Consider the following 16796-nt stretch of genomic DNA (forward strand, 5'->3'; position numbering starts at 1 on the left):
ATTAAAGCGCATTTTGACAGACAACACAAATAACAGGTGCACCTACGAGCAATATATTATTGTGATAGCAATCATATGGACACTCCATGCGAATATTTGCAGTCGCCGTGAGGTTCCGTATATATTTAGGTACATGCATGCTATAGGACATGTGATATATGCGGGTTATATTGCTACACCATTCTATCACCAAGGTTGCTCATACCAGGTCTTCCATTCTTGACAAAATTATTCCTCAGAATTTTGAAAATGGCAGCCCAAAAACGAATGTCGTGAAACAAAACCGCCACACCACATGCATTTTATCTTGAATCTTCTCAGACTTAAATATGAAAAGTGCGAAACAATGACAGAGCTCAAACCCAAAAATGATGTAATTTTACTGGCGCTGCTGTGCACCTCTGTGATCGGCCCAGGAAAGAGAAATTGTCCGATGGCAGGATTCCAACAGTGGACTCCTAGCCCCACAGCTCGTTTTTACTTAGCTTACGTTTGCTTCAATTCATACTGCCGCAACAGCTGCGAGTCTTACACTTCGTGTAATATTCTAACATGTTGCTATCGCATTCATTGCTTCGCCCTCATGGCGAATCTATATTTTATATCACCCGGACATAACTGCGATTCACTAAACGCGAAGGTTAAAACACACACACACACACATCGCCTTTCTTCCGTTAAATTCCTGTGGTTTTGTTGTGAGATGCGTATGTAAGTGCACAACAGTACGCTGCCTGACACACGTGCGAGTAGTTCCTTTCGCACTACCAGATTTCTTTCTTTCTTTTTTTTTTTTTTTTTGCGAACACTTGCGCAACAATCCCGCGACTTGCGCAACTTCGCACAAGTTCGGAACACGCTCGCGATGCAACGGCATATATATATATTGTACACAATGTAGTTCAGCGGCTAAAGTTGCTCTACCGACACCTTGACAGGCGCGAAAGGATTTCACATCTTACCAGATGCCGTATTTTAATTAGCAAGTGCCAATTCGCCGGACAAGGACGCCTCGATAAAAACAGCTCGAAGACGTCAAGGTTCAGTGTTTACTCTTGTTCGCAGAGTTTGACAGAAAGGCGAGAGGGAGAACCGTTGCCCCTGATGCGCAATGCGTGATGCCTGCTCATCAGGATGGTGCGAATATTCGGAATTTCGAATATGAACCGAATAGTGCCAGCTATTTAATTGGTATTCGACTCCAGAATCCACTACTCGAAATTATTGAATATTCGTTTCTGTTCTAATACAAGGGGTAACAACACTTACGGAGTCTCGAGGAAGGCGGATCGGTGCAGGTGAGGACAGTTCCGAATGATTATGCTGCCAGCAGAGCCGATAAATGAAAACGAATGTTACTAATTTACAAGCTCCTCAATTAACCGAACCCGCTGTTGTGAACGTCACTAAATGCACGTTTCAGATAGTGCCAGTAATTTTTTTTTTTCACGCGAACATCCACACGAACTTTATATTTCGTTTTGTTCAGGAATGAGAAAATACGTTGATAGTCGATTCGGTATTCGAAGGAAACGTTTCTCGAATGATCGTATTCGATTCGGAAACTTCCCTATTCGAACGCTCCTACTGCTCATGATTTGCCTTCAATACTCGCGAACGGTATACCCAAGAACACTCCTAGGCACAACTTTGCAGCGGGCGGCATCGTTTCTGCAATGGCGTGCCCGTGCGCGTGCTTTCAATGGAAGAACAGCAGTGCGACATCGCCGGCCCGTCCTGCGATGCTATAATAGCTATACGCTTCCGCGAAACTGTTTGCGTATGCACCCTCGTCGTCGCCTCATCGTGACGCAGAGTCGCCGTCGAGTGAATGCAAGGCGCCGAACTATACGCCGTGCGCCGCCGCTACACGTCAGAATTCAAGCGAGTTCGGTCCGAAGCAGAACTGTCTTCGTTCAGCACGCCTTCCTCGATAACTTTTTTTTTTTCTTTCTTTTCCCCTCTTCTTTTTTGTGTTCGATCTGGGCGGTGCCACTGCAATAGTCTTTTTTATACTTATTTATTTTATGATGAAAGTTAAGCGACCGACCGACCTACACAGAGAGAGAGAGAGAGAGAGAAAGATTGCTTCTCTGAATTTCGCTGAAGGTCTGGGTGAAGTCCCCGCTGCGCCGGCGTATCTGTGGTGGCCATTCCATTAGGCGAATGAGCGACTTTCCCGTCGGAACATGTGCGCGCATTCGGGTGCGCTTCGATTGCGACGGTATTAAAACTTTAAAAAATTAAAAAAATTAAAAAAAAGCAGGGAGGGAGGGCGAGACAGCTTGATTTCGAGTGCGGCCGGCCGAGAGCTGTCTTTTACGCAACTTCCGAAATCAATGAGCGCCGTGTTCGCTCCGGCGCGATGTGCGCGTCGGATGACGAAGGCCGCCTAAAGAAGTCGATTTTAGGGCAAATTAGTTCCTATACGGAAAGTGCTCGCTAAGTTAGTTTGCAACTCATGAATGCCTTCGCCTTCAATCTGACCCACTTATGCTATACGCTGAAGCGCGAGCTCCTACAGAATGCGTACCGAGAGTTCCTCCGTCTTTCAAAGACGATATGTATATATATATATATATATATATATATATATATATATATAGAGAGAGAGAGAGAGAGAGAAGACGAAAAACTAGTCGCATGTAGCCTTAAAGGCATGCTAAAGAGGAGCCGTAAGTTGAGCTGAATTCATAAATTATGCATTCCTGGGACACCGAAAATATCAGCGTTACTGTGCGCGGACACTTGGCAAGTTAGAACAGGCGCAACAAAAAATATTAATCAAACAAACTTTCGCCCGAAGGCAAACCATTGAAAGCGATAGCAATGTATAGCGTTGCGCTGATTGCGTCTCAGAACGCTGGCGTGATGAAGGGCGCTGCGACGACGATGCGCCATTGCGCATGACGAGACCGATGGAAAAACCGCCGGTGTTCGTCAGAGAAATGATTAGATAGATTTAATTTGACGTTTAATGTCCGATTTGCTCAGACCAGTGTATGAACCAGGGCGTCGTATGCAAACAGCTGCTCGAGCAGCAACAGAAACTACAACTTGTGTGCGCACAAACTTCAGGTCAGCAGCCGAAGTCGCAGAACGCTGCCCTGGCTCTGGAAGAGGCGACTAAGTGGAAGCGTGACGATGCATTCACTTGCCTTCGTCTCGTTTGCAGCCAAACACACTGTGCTTCTCTGGGCCGGTATTTTGTATCGATGCCTTGCCGGTAATAATGCCTTTTCGCGTTTATCGCGCTTTGTCAGTGGTCAGAGCGACGGTCCGCTCGCGTTATCAACGGGATCAGCCGGCCGTGAGCGGTGGTTGATAAGACTACAGTAGAATAAGTGATAAGGCATCGCTACAAACTCGCGCCCCTGGAGGCCTTCTCCACGCCCAGATACGTCGCCCATGCGCGTCGATACCGTGACAGCACGGCGCCAACGACGGCAACGGCGCGATGGGGCCTCCACCATCCGTATAGTTGGCACAATAGGTGATTTCCAAATCCACGACCCACATGGTGGCGCCCTCTGGATTTAAAGGCTGCTGTTTTGGCTGGTTCAATGCGGCGGAAGCAATTTTGGAAGCGGGGAGCACGTCATAGACGTCGGGTTTTGGACACGGTGGTATACGACGGCTCTCTAAGTAGCAAACGCTAATTTCGAAGGCTATGCTTTTCCTGGTGACGGGCACCGGAAGCGATTGCAGAGCCGGAAACACGTCAAGGCCACTATGTTTCGAACACCCTAGAAAAAAAAATGTCGCAGTTTCGCCCGAAAGGCGAAGCATCAATTTCGATAGCAAATTAGTAGAGAGCTATTCGGAGTAGGGATAGTAGTTTTATCGGCTGCATAAACTTGGACACATTCGCTTACTAACTGAATTAACAAGCGTGGTGTCAGCGCGCACAAGCAAACATGAATAGATCACACTGAATGACCGCAGACAACGACAGTCAAAACGCTGGCAGCAAGCGCAGCCGCCGCAGCGGGCGAAGGTTCGTGCGGTCTATCGCTTCAACGGAAACTGAGCGGCGAATGCACAGCGCATACAAAGGTCAGAGCCGTGTGGAGATAAGAGACGGTGCGGGCGACCGCCACAGCCGGGCAAAGTACAAAGGCAGTTGTTGGCTGAGTAGAAGCTGCCCCACCCCCCTCCCGCGCTGCTTTCCCGCTTTCTTGCTTTCGCGTGGGAGATTGAGTGGCCAGTTCCCCTTGCGCCCGGTTGCAAGATACGCATTTCGTGCCGCAGCAGAGCGTCGCCCCGCCTCCCTCCCTCCCATACCCCAACGGCCTTTCGCGCGACGGTCGCGTTTGTTTTCCGCCGTGCGTTCGCTCTCCGTGATAGAGCGTGGGGGAATACGGCGCGCGGCGACGATTTTATCGCCCTTGGACTTTGTACGGAACCTCACGGCGACGACGACGGCAGAAATCCGGTTGAAGTGTCCATATAATTGCTATCGCAATAAAAAAAGAAAGCCAGATGACGCCTCCGAAACGTTCCCGCACTAACTAGCTCGAGTGACCTGCGTTTTTCCTATAGTAACTTCAGCTGGTCTGGATCGTTCAACATAATACTTGGCACTGTTACTTGCCTCGATCGCCAAGAAAAATGAAATACAAATTTGCTTTCGTCTGCACCCCTCATACGTGATGTCCCCATCGCCATACCTCTGCGAGTAATGGAACACAATTTCGAAGGTCATGTTTCGCCGTACAGCAGAAGACGGAAGCGATGGCACAGCCACCATGTTTTGGAAACCGGCGTGCGTTTTTCTCGTAAAATCATAGAAAAATTATTTTGCTATTACCGATCCTACGTTCTTCCACAAGTTTCACACCAAAATCACAGTTCAGGGTCCGGATCGTTCAGTACAACTCTTGGTACTGTTACTTGCCTGGTTTGTCAAAACAGCGAATTTTTCTTTCTGCGCCCCTCGCAGAGAGTAATTTGTTTAAAACGCGACCGTATGTCACTTCCGGCGCTTACAGTTACGGCAGAGCATGGCCTTCCAGATCCGTTTCCATTAATCGCTAGGGGGTCTGCCTCTGAGAGCAACAGACAAAAGCTAATTCGCTGTTTTTTTTTTTGTTTTTTTTTCGTGACAAACCAGGGAATTTTAACAGCGCCAAACGTTATATCGAAAGATTCGAACCATAAAATGCGATTTTGCTGTGAAATTTGAGCAAGAACAGAGAAACGGTATCGCAAAATCAGTTTTTCTTTTTTTAAAATATCTCTGTTGCCGTCGTTTCACGCGCTGATCCAAAGGATGCACCAATTCCAACTCACCCAGATTTCCACCTTACTGCACTATGACGTATGGCGGCTATGGCGGCTCGGTATGGAAATAGGCAGTGTCCAAATGCACACCCCAGCGAGGGTTCCCTCTGAGTTTGTTCAGAAACACATCTCAAAGGCTATGCCTTTGCAAACTGCATTTGTCGGAAGAAAATTGAGGACCCGGATACACGTCATGGCCACCATGTTTCAGACATCGCCTATTAGAAGTGTTGTATGCTAATACATAATTCGATACTCGTGTTTGATATCCCTTTGAATGAGAGCCAATGGAGACGTAAATTACGTTTCACATTTAGAATGGACCTTGGTGCAAGATCCACGAAGATTAAGAAGAAAATTATGAGCTGTAGTGAAGACGAATGCCCGGCGCTGCAGCCACATCGCCAGTCATCCGGGAAGCGCGAGCTCGAGATTGCCTGAGCCGCTCTGGTTGAGACACGCTGCGAACGCTGCCCGCTGCTCTCTTGTCCTGTGTTCGCATTAGATTCTGGTGGAGGTGTTGCGGTATCCCCCAACCTGGAATTACGCACCCGAACTCTGCCGTCCGTCATGCCTGACGACCCCAGCCCGACATCCCCACCGGTTACTCCAGCCATCGTATGTGCCGGTGCCCAGCGTCAGCGGGATCCTGACATCTTCAGCGGCACCGATGAGAAAGACGTTGAAGATTGGCTAGAATCGTATGAACGCGCCAGCAACACTAACAAATGGGACGACACCCACAAGCTCAACAACGCGATGTTCTACTTATCGGGCGTCGCCAAGCTGTGGTTTCGAAACCACGAAGCCGATCTTCGCAGCGTGTCTCAAGCAGAGCTCGCGCTTCCCGGATGACTGGCGATGTGCCTGCAGCGCCGGGCATTCGTCTTCACTACAGAGCATACTTAGGCCTGATGCACTCCCGCTATGTGCGTCATTCGAATATTTAACGCAAATACGAATTCCTCTCCATGGCTGCGCAGTCAGAACTGTCACCTAAGTTCCTTTTAAGGTGTATTTCAACTTCCTTTCAAAGTTTAAACTGCAAGAGGAACGGTGAATCTTGTTTTCGATTTTGGAATTGATTTATAACTCACGCGCGATTTACTTAGTGACGTTCGCGCGTAGGCGCGTTGAAACAAGGCCGTGCTCGACAATGTCATGCATCACGTAGGCTACCGGACACACAGCCCGCATGAGCTGTGCCCAATGACGCTCGTATAACTTCTCCTTTTTTCCTTTCTTTTTTTTTTTTCCTTTTTGCGATTCGCGAGCTCAAGTTCAAGATGCTAAGATACTATATATGCGGATCCTTTTCATCCATACACGGTGAAAGGAGAGAGAGTGAGATGTTGAAGCGACAGAAAGGGCACGCATGTTGAAGGGACACGATAGACAAGAAATCACCTTATACTGATAAATATTTTAAGGCCATATTTACACTAACTTAGCGATAAGCGGCTGCTTATTACAAAGGAAAGTGAAGGCCAGGTTTCCATTTTTTTTTATTTCGCACATTAATCCCAGCGCCAGCACCTCGCTTTGACGTCAATTTTTTGGGGAGGTGGGTGGGGGGAGGTTGAAGTGTAGACGTGCAATTTACAAATGCAGCTATTTTGTGCCCCTTTAACCAGGCGAGGTTTCCGGCTGGCAACAGCGGGCGAGGTGATGACCGTAAGGGAATAGAAATCAGCAAGAGAGAGTAACGGTGATAATCGCAAGCGTATCCACTTCCGTGCACGGCTGATTCAGCACAGCTGTAAATGAACTATAAAAGGTTCCTCGTAATGACGTTCCACCTTGTTGCCAGGTAGCGTTCATTCTCTACGAAATCTGTTGTTGCTACGACGCGACAAATATATTTTTCTTTATTTATTCAAGCGCTTCGTTGAAATTGATGGCTGTTTTCGCGCGGGTACTACGCGCGCGATACATATTCAACTCGCCGCGCATAATTAAACATTGCTTGGGGCTCTACAGCAAGTTAGTGCTGGCTTCGAAAGCTAGGGGTTATGGAAACGTTAAAAGGCAAGAATGAAAAAAGAAAGTCGTGCCGTTAGCTCTAGACTTCCTACGCAAATGGACGTCGGCGGTATACAGCTTGAAGGTGCGAGCGATTGCACCTGACGCATTAGTGCGTCAATTCTTTGATGTGCGTAAACCGTACGCTCATCTGCGCTTCACAAAACAGTATACGCTTTTCCTTAAATAACCTTTGAACGACAGCACCATACGGAACAGGCAAACAAACCGTTTCATCTTTCACCGTTGACGTGAAAGTGTGGAAACCAGGATCGAAAGCAGGATTGAAACCAGGATCGCAAAAGCGGTGCGTACCGAGGATTCAAAGGAGCAAGTTGGTCAAAATCTCTCACGTCGATGCATACTTTTTCACTTTATTCACGTGAGAACCACGCTGAGAGCAGCAGCTCTACATTCCTTCGCAATGACGTCTGCGATACACCTGCAACCAATCATTTATTTCGCCATTGAAAGCTGCACGGTGCATCCGAAAATGTTGAGCTATACGGGACGACTATACGGGGTGATTTTAAGTTTTCTGAAATTTTTAGACATCGCCTGTGGCAGATAGCATAATTATTGTCCTTACGCTGTACTATACAAAGAGGTGGACGTTACTAGCCCGAGAAATCGAAACACGTATTCAACTAATCAACAAAAACACTAATTAACACTCCGATTAATTAGTTAACGGCACATAATGCAATTTACGAATTGTAGCCGGTGAAGTTGCAAGATGTATCAACTTGAAATGAATCTCCAGAATGATACCAGTTTCGAGATATTATTTACCAAAGTGTGGGACGAAATACATGGGCGTTCCAGTTACATTCGTGTTCGGACGCATGAAAGAGCGTTTTGTTAAACCAATTGGAACAGTGCATTTTTACGACGACTTCGATGGCGCATATCTCCAAACCGGTGTGATTCTGGAAATTCATTCCAAGTGGATACGCATTATAAGTGTTGCCGATGTGATCGGCAACAGGCGATTTTAAAAATTCAGTTAAACTTCTGATCATCCCGTATATACAAGTATGATAGTCTCGCATCGGAGACTTCGACGCATTTCTCATGGGCGCGGTGTCCAATGCACGCCTGATATTTAGTCACTGGTCGCTGTCGGCGCCAAAAGTTTACATTGTGGGGCTTGCAACGTCCCGAAATTGCACAGCGGGAACTTATGAGGGACGCCGAAGTGGAGGGTTCCAGAATATTTTCACCACGCAAGGTTTGTTTGTTAACTGTGCACCTAAATCAATGTACACAGGCGTATTTGCATTTCGCCCTTATCGAATTGCGGCCGCCGCGGCCGAGGAATGCCGGGAAATCCGATCCAGAAACAATGTAATCTGTATTGTATACTCTACTGTAAATACTTTACATGTAAAAATGAAATCAGAAAGGAAACAGTTGATGATAATTCAGAGGGCAGTGCCCTATTGCTTGAAGCCAGATGAGTGTGCATGAGAACGCGTAGATGTTGGCTTAGCCGAGGCGTTAGGTTTTCAGGGCGGTAGGGTAAACATAAATGAAACTGCTGTCGAAAGTAGTTGAAGACGGCTGGAAGGATGACGGTGCGGAGCAAGAGATAACACGCAGGGAAGCAAACCTTCTACAGTGAATGATATGTATAGCTTAGCGTATAAAGCTTGGTGACCATGTGTCATCTCCTCATTTAAGACTGGACTCTCATATCATCATGTGCCAACCTTATGTGACGTCACCGATTTTTAGCAGTGCGTGCTCGGTGCTAATTAAAATCGTTGATCGATAAAATAAAATTGCCTTCGCAAGTAAGCAAACTAGGATGAGTCGGGCAAATTTTGTGGACTCTCCCCGTACATACGTGGTCGATTCGCGAGAATGTATGCAGTGAAATCCACGACGTCAGTCTGACGTCATCGGTACCAGCACTTCGAGCATGAATTTCGAAAATGAACGGGTATGGCTTTCATTTCCTCGGCTAATAATCAACGTTCTCCCCCCCCCCCCCCTCTTTTTTTTTCTGGCCTCACAAATGCGACGACCTTTAAAAGAAAATCTAGCAGTTCAAACTTAAACAGATGCAGTTTCTCTTTTACCGACCATTGAACAGCAGCGTAACCTATGCGAACAGTTCTGTTAGGTATGTCTTCTTTTGCGATATGGAAGACGGATAGTACTGTTATGCTTCGCAGCAACGTTCATCTGGGATACTTGTGAAGTGCCACAATTCGCAAACTTCTATTCACTTTGCAATAAACTCATCAGTCATAGCTTGCCATGACTCGTGTTTCGTCGCTACAGCCTCCATTTAAATGTTGACTTGGTTGGTCATAATGCGACGTCACATGGCCTGCCGAGGCTGTGACACTGCCGATGTGAACATCATCATATGGAAACGAAACGTGTTCGCTGTTGCTGTGCTGGTTGGTTCAAACTCTTTTCTACGGTGTAATAGGACGCGAAACAATGAGACGACCACGGCAGGAAATTAGACGCTATTTTCTTGTTCTGGTCTTACTTTGCACTGTTTAGCGTCCTGTTGCACCGTAATGTGGGAATGAATTCCTTGCTGTGGACATGAGCGCGCATGGAAGCACGAATTGCCAGCTCGCACGCGTGTCTTGAAGCCAACCCGGTAGGAAAAAAAAAAAAAAAAAGAAACAGCTAAGCAACGTTTGGTTGAGCGCTTGCCAGCTTCCGCGATGGGACGCCCACAATGCGCGCATCATTCTTTTGCACGAACAATCAACAAGCATTACATAAGTTAGGGCTCTTAACTTGGAATACGTGTAATGTTTAGCGTGTCTCGCGGCAAAATGTGGGTTATTCACCGTGAAAAATTCAGGCCGGAGTTTCGAATTCTGCACCCAAACCGCGGACTCGATGGCGTACACAGATTTCGTGGTATTGATTGATAGTGAGTTAACGTCCCGAAGCAACATAGATGTTGTGACACGGGTCATCGCTGAAGGCTACGGATTATATACGTGCAGCTAAAGCATGGTACGCTCACGTTCAAGGTGAGGAAGTGGAACCCGCAACCTTGTGCTCGATCAGCAGCAGAGCGCTGCAGCCACTTTATACCGCTACGGGTCGGTATATATATATATATATATATATATATATATATATATATATATATATATCATATGGGAGACGTTCAGTACATAGATTACTTTCGAATGTAACGTTTCCTTGTAAACAAGACTCTCAAAAGCGATAACCGCGAGATCATCGACAATAAACTAATTAATTAAAGATCAATGATAAGCACCGATATATAGCTAATGAGATTAGCGATAACGTTGTAAGCGCATCCGACAGATGTCAGCCTGTGTGAGGGAAATAACGAAATAATCAAATTGTTCAAAGTCCGCCACTTGCCACTCGATACGAACAGCTCGGCACTCGATACGAAATCAACGAGTGCGAGGGGAGGAAGAAAGACAGAAGGCAGGGAGGTTAACCAGCATAATGTCCGGTTGGCTACCCTACACCGGGGGAATGGGAAAGGGGAACACAAAGATGACAGGGGGAGAGAGTGGAGGGAAGGAAAGAAGGAAATTAGCGGTGAATTCGCTGACGCGTGTGGTATTGCACTATTAGTGAAACACGTTCACGAGCGCGGTGGAGTTTATGTAACAATGAGGCGATTGCCGCCTTTTTTACGCGTCCTTGTGTACAACCCCGACAATCCTCGTGTGTTCAGGGTGTCAGCATAGAATAAAAGCAAGGTTACGTTTCTCGCTACTTTCGTATTCGCTGTTGAGCGTTTTTTTTTTTTTCTTTCTCTCGTTCTTCCAGTTTTTTTTTTTTTTCTTTACCGTGCCGGCATTACGATGAGCAATGCAAGAGCGGCGGCAGCCACACTGGAACGGATCGAACGCATCCGGTGGCTTTTATCATCTGCACGCGTGTATTTCTTTTCTCCGTACAGTTTCGTACATAAATCACTACAGGGAACTTTGTTGTTGCGATTTTTCAGCTACAGCGAGAATGGTTGGTAATACATGACTTCGTCCAATAATCGTGCTTGTATCTTCAGACGTTCTTGCGGCGGTGTTTATTAAGCTTCGTCTTTTTTAAAATTCCCAAGCCGCCTTATCTTTCTAAACTCGTTAAGGCAGTACGTCTCTGCCTACACGCATAAACACTGCGAATCGTTGCGTTTATGCGACAACATTTTGTCTAAAATGGGCCATTTGCAACGCCACGAAGCCGTTTCAAGCTGGAAGAACGAAGCAAATCCATGTGTATATACATCACTAGACCACCCTACCATCACTCCCAAGCAGGCCAGAACCGCTCCATACTTGCCCCGCAAGCACGGTGTACCCGCAAGCTACAGCACTCCCCGCAGACAGCGACGTTGGCGGCGGTAGCAGCAGCAGCAGTCTGCGGCGCTTCGACCGCAACGCAACTAAAGCTTTAAACGCAACGCGAGCGGGGGGCTCGTCTTGCAAGCTCGGCTCTCATCGTCACGTTGCCGGCTCCGATATCTGCGGACGGCGCACTCGGGACGGAGCGCGGTCGAACAGGGGCGGGTACAGAGGCGTGTTCCTGACGCAAGCAGTGCGCCCGTTGACGTCACCACTACTCCTCTCTCTGTGTGCGCTTCTTGGGCGAGCGAGGTGGTGTTGGGGAGCGTTGAAGAAGCGAGACGAGAGAGAGAAGGGGAGAGTTGGAGGAGAGTGAGCGCCTCGCCGAGCGCTGAGGTAGCGCTGGATGCGGCGGCTTGAGAGCGTTCTAGCCGAGAGGGCGCGACAAGGAAGAGAGACGAGGAAAGGAGGAAGTAGCGATGGGAGAGGGGTGGCATAGTCGGTGACGGGCCGGAGAGATATGTGCAGATATGTTGGCACCGAGGGCGGAATTAAATCGCGGAACAAAACGAAGAAAATGGAAAGAGACGGGAGAGGGCAGCTCGGGCTGGAACAGAACGAGGAGCGGGTTAGAGCTCCGGCGGGGAGGTTGTCGCCGCCGCGGCTTGAAACGATGCATCACACTTGCATCATGCTCGAGTTGTGTGCGCCCGGGGCCTCAGCCGCACGCAGCGCCATCTGTGCGCGTGCGACGAGGAGAGGTGTGGAAGAGGAAGGGAATGTTTCGGAATTCCACTAATTCAAACAGGCACCGAGTTGTTTGCCGGGGAGTTAATTCCGCCCCGATTGGGGGGGTTACGCAGAGAGTAACTGACCTGCCGTTTGACCCTACATAAGTGCTACCACACTGTGAGGTCGTGCTGCTTTAAAACAGAACGGTTAACGCTGTACAATGCTGTTTCACAAGTCAGACGGCACCCAGCCGTTCGACCAGATCAGGCGTATTTTCGTCTTACTTCGGGAGAAAAGTAATGTCTGCCAGTAACACTGAGCGTGCGAAATCGATCGCATGTAGTGGAAGATCAGAGGGACGTGGTTTCATTGATGTAGTTCGGTTTAACGCGTAGCAACAAAGGAGGGAGAAAAAGCGACAATAAGAATCCGAGAGGGACACAAAATAACGAGCTTTGCGCTTACAGCTTGTGCGGTCTGCGTCCATGTTTTCTGTAACGCTGAACTCAACTCCATTCCAAAGCGCGAAGAAGAAAGAATCGGCGCACCACTGCGGCATGCAGCAGCTGTCCGGTGCAAAACGCTACTTCGACAGCCGTTGTCTGATAGGTTGCGCTTTACACGAGCGACGCAAAATAATGTAAAAGGGGCGAGTAGTGCATATTTGTGTTTGTTCGCGGTTAATCCCCGTTCTATGCTGTTGCTTGGAGGACCACCAATGCGTTTCAGCGCTTGCTCCTGATTTGTTTTCCCCTGTAATCGCTCCATCGTCTGCGAATGCAAAGTGCTCTCTTCATTGCCTAGCAGCTGCATGCGTACAAAAACATGAGGCAGGCAGTGCGGCGACACATTCAATTGTGCGACGGAATGCGTCAATCACTGTCGCGGTAAACGAAAATAAAATCATAGTTTCGCCGTAACGGCGAAGCAACGTATGCGATAGCAAGTTGATAGAATAATACGCCAACTGTATAAGACCTGTAGCTGCAGTGGCAGTATGAATTGAAGTAAACGTAAGCTGACCGAGTAAAAACGAGCTGTTGCGTTACGGGTCCTCTGTCTGAATCCTGCAATCGGGCAATTTCATTCATGTTTATTAATTAAATCCAACTTCTCTCTTAGCGACTTTGCCCCCACTTTTCCGTATCGGATGTGTTTTAAACCTCTTCCCTGGGCCGATCACGGAGGTAGTGCACAGCCGCACCAATAAAATTGCATCATTTTCAGGTTTGAGCTATGTTATTGTTTACCACTTTTAATATTTAATTCTGAGAAGATTTAAGATAAAAGGCATGCGCTGTCGGTGTTTTGTTTCATGACATTTGTTTGTGGTCTGTCATTCTCAAAATTTAGAGGAATAATTTTGTCAAGAATGTGAGACCTGGTATGAGCAACTTTAGTGATAGAATGGTGTACCACATGTCATACAGCATGCCATATAGAATACATACCAGATATATACGGAACCTCACGGCGACGACGACGACAAAAATTCGCTTGGTGTGTCGATATAATTGCTATCGCAATAAAAGTTGTGGCGCTATAGTCTTAAGTGGCAACTTCGCGGAACGCATCATAATGGCGTATTGTCGGCTGTCGTCGCCAGGCGACCTCTGTAATGATCTCGCGGATCGCACAAGAAAAGTGTTCTCGTGGCAACGCCACAGTAAAGTGTTCTGAGCGGCTTTTGATTAATGCTGATACCACAGATTTGAGCTGCGATAACAACTGTCGTAGCCTGGCGTGGCTTCGCGACGCCACGTTTAAGGTACGACGGAAACGCGCGTCATGTATAATTGAAGCCTCAAAGGACTAAACTGAGAGCCATATATAGAGCTCGAACATAGATTAGTGGGCGTGAGTGGCGGGGACCACAAGAACGTCGTTGGACGATTACTACATCGTGTTTTTGCAACACTGCCTCGAATTACGCCTCTCTCTCTCCTTTTCTTTTTTCGTCGATTTTTCTCAGAAGTGGCGTTTCCCAGATAATGAGGCAACTATATCGTTGTTCTTCCGATCGCTCTACGGACAAAAAACAAAACAAAAAGGAACCGTTTTCGTTTCGCATTATCGTCCTAAGAGCTTCATTTTAGCGAAAAGAATCATTCCTGCCGCTCCCTCCCCCCTTTTCTTTTATGCTGCGCATTATCTATTGCGAAGCTCGTCTCGAAATAAATGAGGTGTGGTAAAGTGCACAGTATGATGACTGACGGCAACAATGTTTCGAAAGGTCGCGGTTGCTTTTCTCCAACGCTCACAAGTTGGCGACATGCTGACTCGGCGTAATTTTTTCTTCGTTTCATTTATCCTTCATGACACACTTACTAGCTTACTAGCTGCTTAAATCTAAAACAGTTAAGGCCCCCGTACCAAGCAATCTCCTTCGCTCTTACTATAGCAAGTATTGACCTTTTTTTTCTCTCTCTCTTTAATTGTGTATACAACGGCAAACCAAACTCAGTGCCATTGGGATTTATTCCAGTGCGCTGTTTGCGGGGGGTCCATCGGGAATGCTATGAATCGTTGAACAAGCACACCCAATGACACTCATTTTACAAAATATAGGAACTCTAGCCAGGCGAAAACGTGTTGTCGCCGAATTTTTTACATGCAACGTGTACACACCTTAAAAACAATGCATGTCAAAACGGGTTAGCCCAGCTGTCGTCAATGCGTTTAATTCAGCGGGCGGTTATTTTTCACCTCGACTCATGTAGGCAGAAGGTATACAGATAGCACAATCACCATACAGGCCCAGTCATAAACGTAAACAATACTGGTGAAACGTTGGCACAATATCACACAGTGCAGTCACAGCTTTGTTAGCCAGCATGCCCTTCATATGCGTCAACAATGCGGCCAACTGCATTTCGTTTTCTTTTTTTTATTAAATTAAGTGCATAGACCATGTTGTTCTCAGAGTAGGCAAGCTGCCATTGATCACCATCGGGAGTCATTTTGAAAAGAGGCCGTTGTGCCGTGAGAACGATGTGACTATCCCCGGGCAAGCAGGAAATGCCGTGCCCTGGCTACAAAGAACAATAGCAGTGCAGGAGATAAACCAAAAATCCTTCGACATGAAGGGATTATAGTTACGCTGCTGACGACTGCCTTCCGCGTGATAACGACTGCGTGCCCAGTTTTGCCATTGCGCTGTGTTTCACTGGCAAGAACATGCAGTCTTCGCATAGGACAATGACGCACCTTTGTCCTATGTTCGTCATTGACAGTATATATATACCGCTAATCCACAATGCCCTGCTTTGCTTTAGCAGTGCGCACGATTTCGTAACCTGTGTTCCAGCTGAGTTAGTATCGGTAGAGATGCCAACGTCCTTCGGATGAACGCATTTCGTCCGGGCAGCCACCGAGAAGTTGATGCAATGATGATCGACCGGGTGTACCGGTGGCCTCTCGTATAACCAATAATGAATCCAGTCCCTGGCGCCAAGACCAAGTAAGCACCAGGTCACAAACTATATCAGCGCCAGCGAACCTGGGCGCAAGTTCGTCCGGGGCCGTCGCCATTGGACCCAGTGCGCAGGCGCCACAGGCAAGAAACGCTTTTTTGTTCGCGTTAAGTGTGCGGGAGACTGTAACCACTCACATCGGGGACGGTAGGAGGAGAGAGAAAAAAGGCCGGAGGCAAAGAGAGTGGCGCAAGGCATTAGTTAAAGCCCGGCGAGCCGTCTTCTCTCCTTGCCCGCCCGGTGCGGGGCAAAAACAGCGAAGGTGACCGGGCGCCGATCGCCAGTCACGTAGTGTGCGCGCGGTCCCTCTCCCTGCACCATTGCACCCTCTCCCCGACATCTTCCTTCGGCTCCGATGCGGGAGCCGCGCGTTTCGACTGAGCCGCAGCCAGCCCCGCACCGCCATCCCCTCTCCCCAATGTAAAAAAGAAGAGCGGCGGCCGACCGGGCGAAAGTACGCGCACATCGGTCGCTACGATAGGAGAGCCCTTTGTTCGATGGAGCGTCGCTCGGCCACCTCGGATGGTTTAATGCGAAGTCGACCGGGCGATCCACTTCCAAGTCCGTGGCAGGCTAGAGAAAACGTACTAGTGCATCCAGCCCCCAAGCTCGGCTCGCATTGACAATGACATTTAATAGACGCCAGCCCAGTTGGCAGGCGGCATCGAAAAAAAATGAAGACGCTGAAATGTATATCACGGTTAATGTCGTCTAATCCCTAACAAAGCGTTCGCTTATAGGTGTGGCGCACGCTGCGCTACGCGAGTGCAAATCGGATTTATTTGCTTCCCAGCAGTCCGCAGATCACCGGCGGCCCGAAACGATAGCTTCTTGTCTGTAGCAATGAAGTCAATAATGTTGCCGGCTGCTTTGTTGCTCGAGATGATGCGAGGCACTACTCGCGTCGGTTGATACGAACGAGCCGGTAAGTCGAGTCTGGTTTGCCTCTCTAAAGATGTCTGTATTCCAGCAGCGCAGG

The sequence above is a fragment of the Dermacentor silvarum genome, chromosome 8 (assembly GCF_013339745.2).
Source record: "Dermacentor silvarum isolate Dsil-2018 chromosome 8, BIME_Dsil_1.4, whole genome shotgun sequence".
Classification (NCBI taxonomy): domain Eukaryota; kingdom Metazoa; phylum Arthropoda; class Arachnida; order Ixodida; family Ixodidae; genus Dermacentor; species Dermacentor silvarum.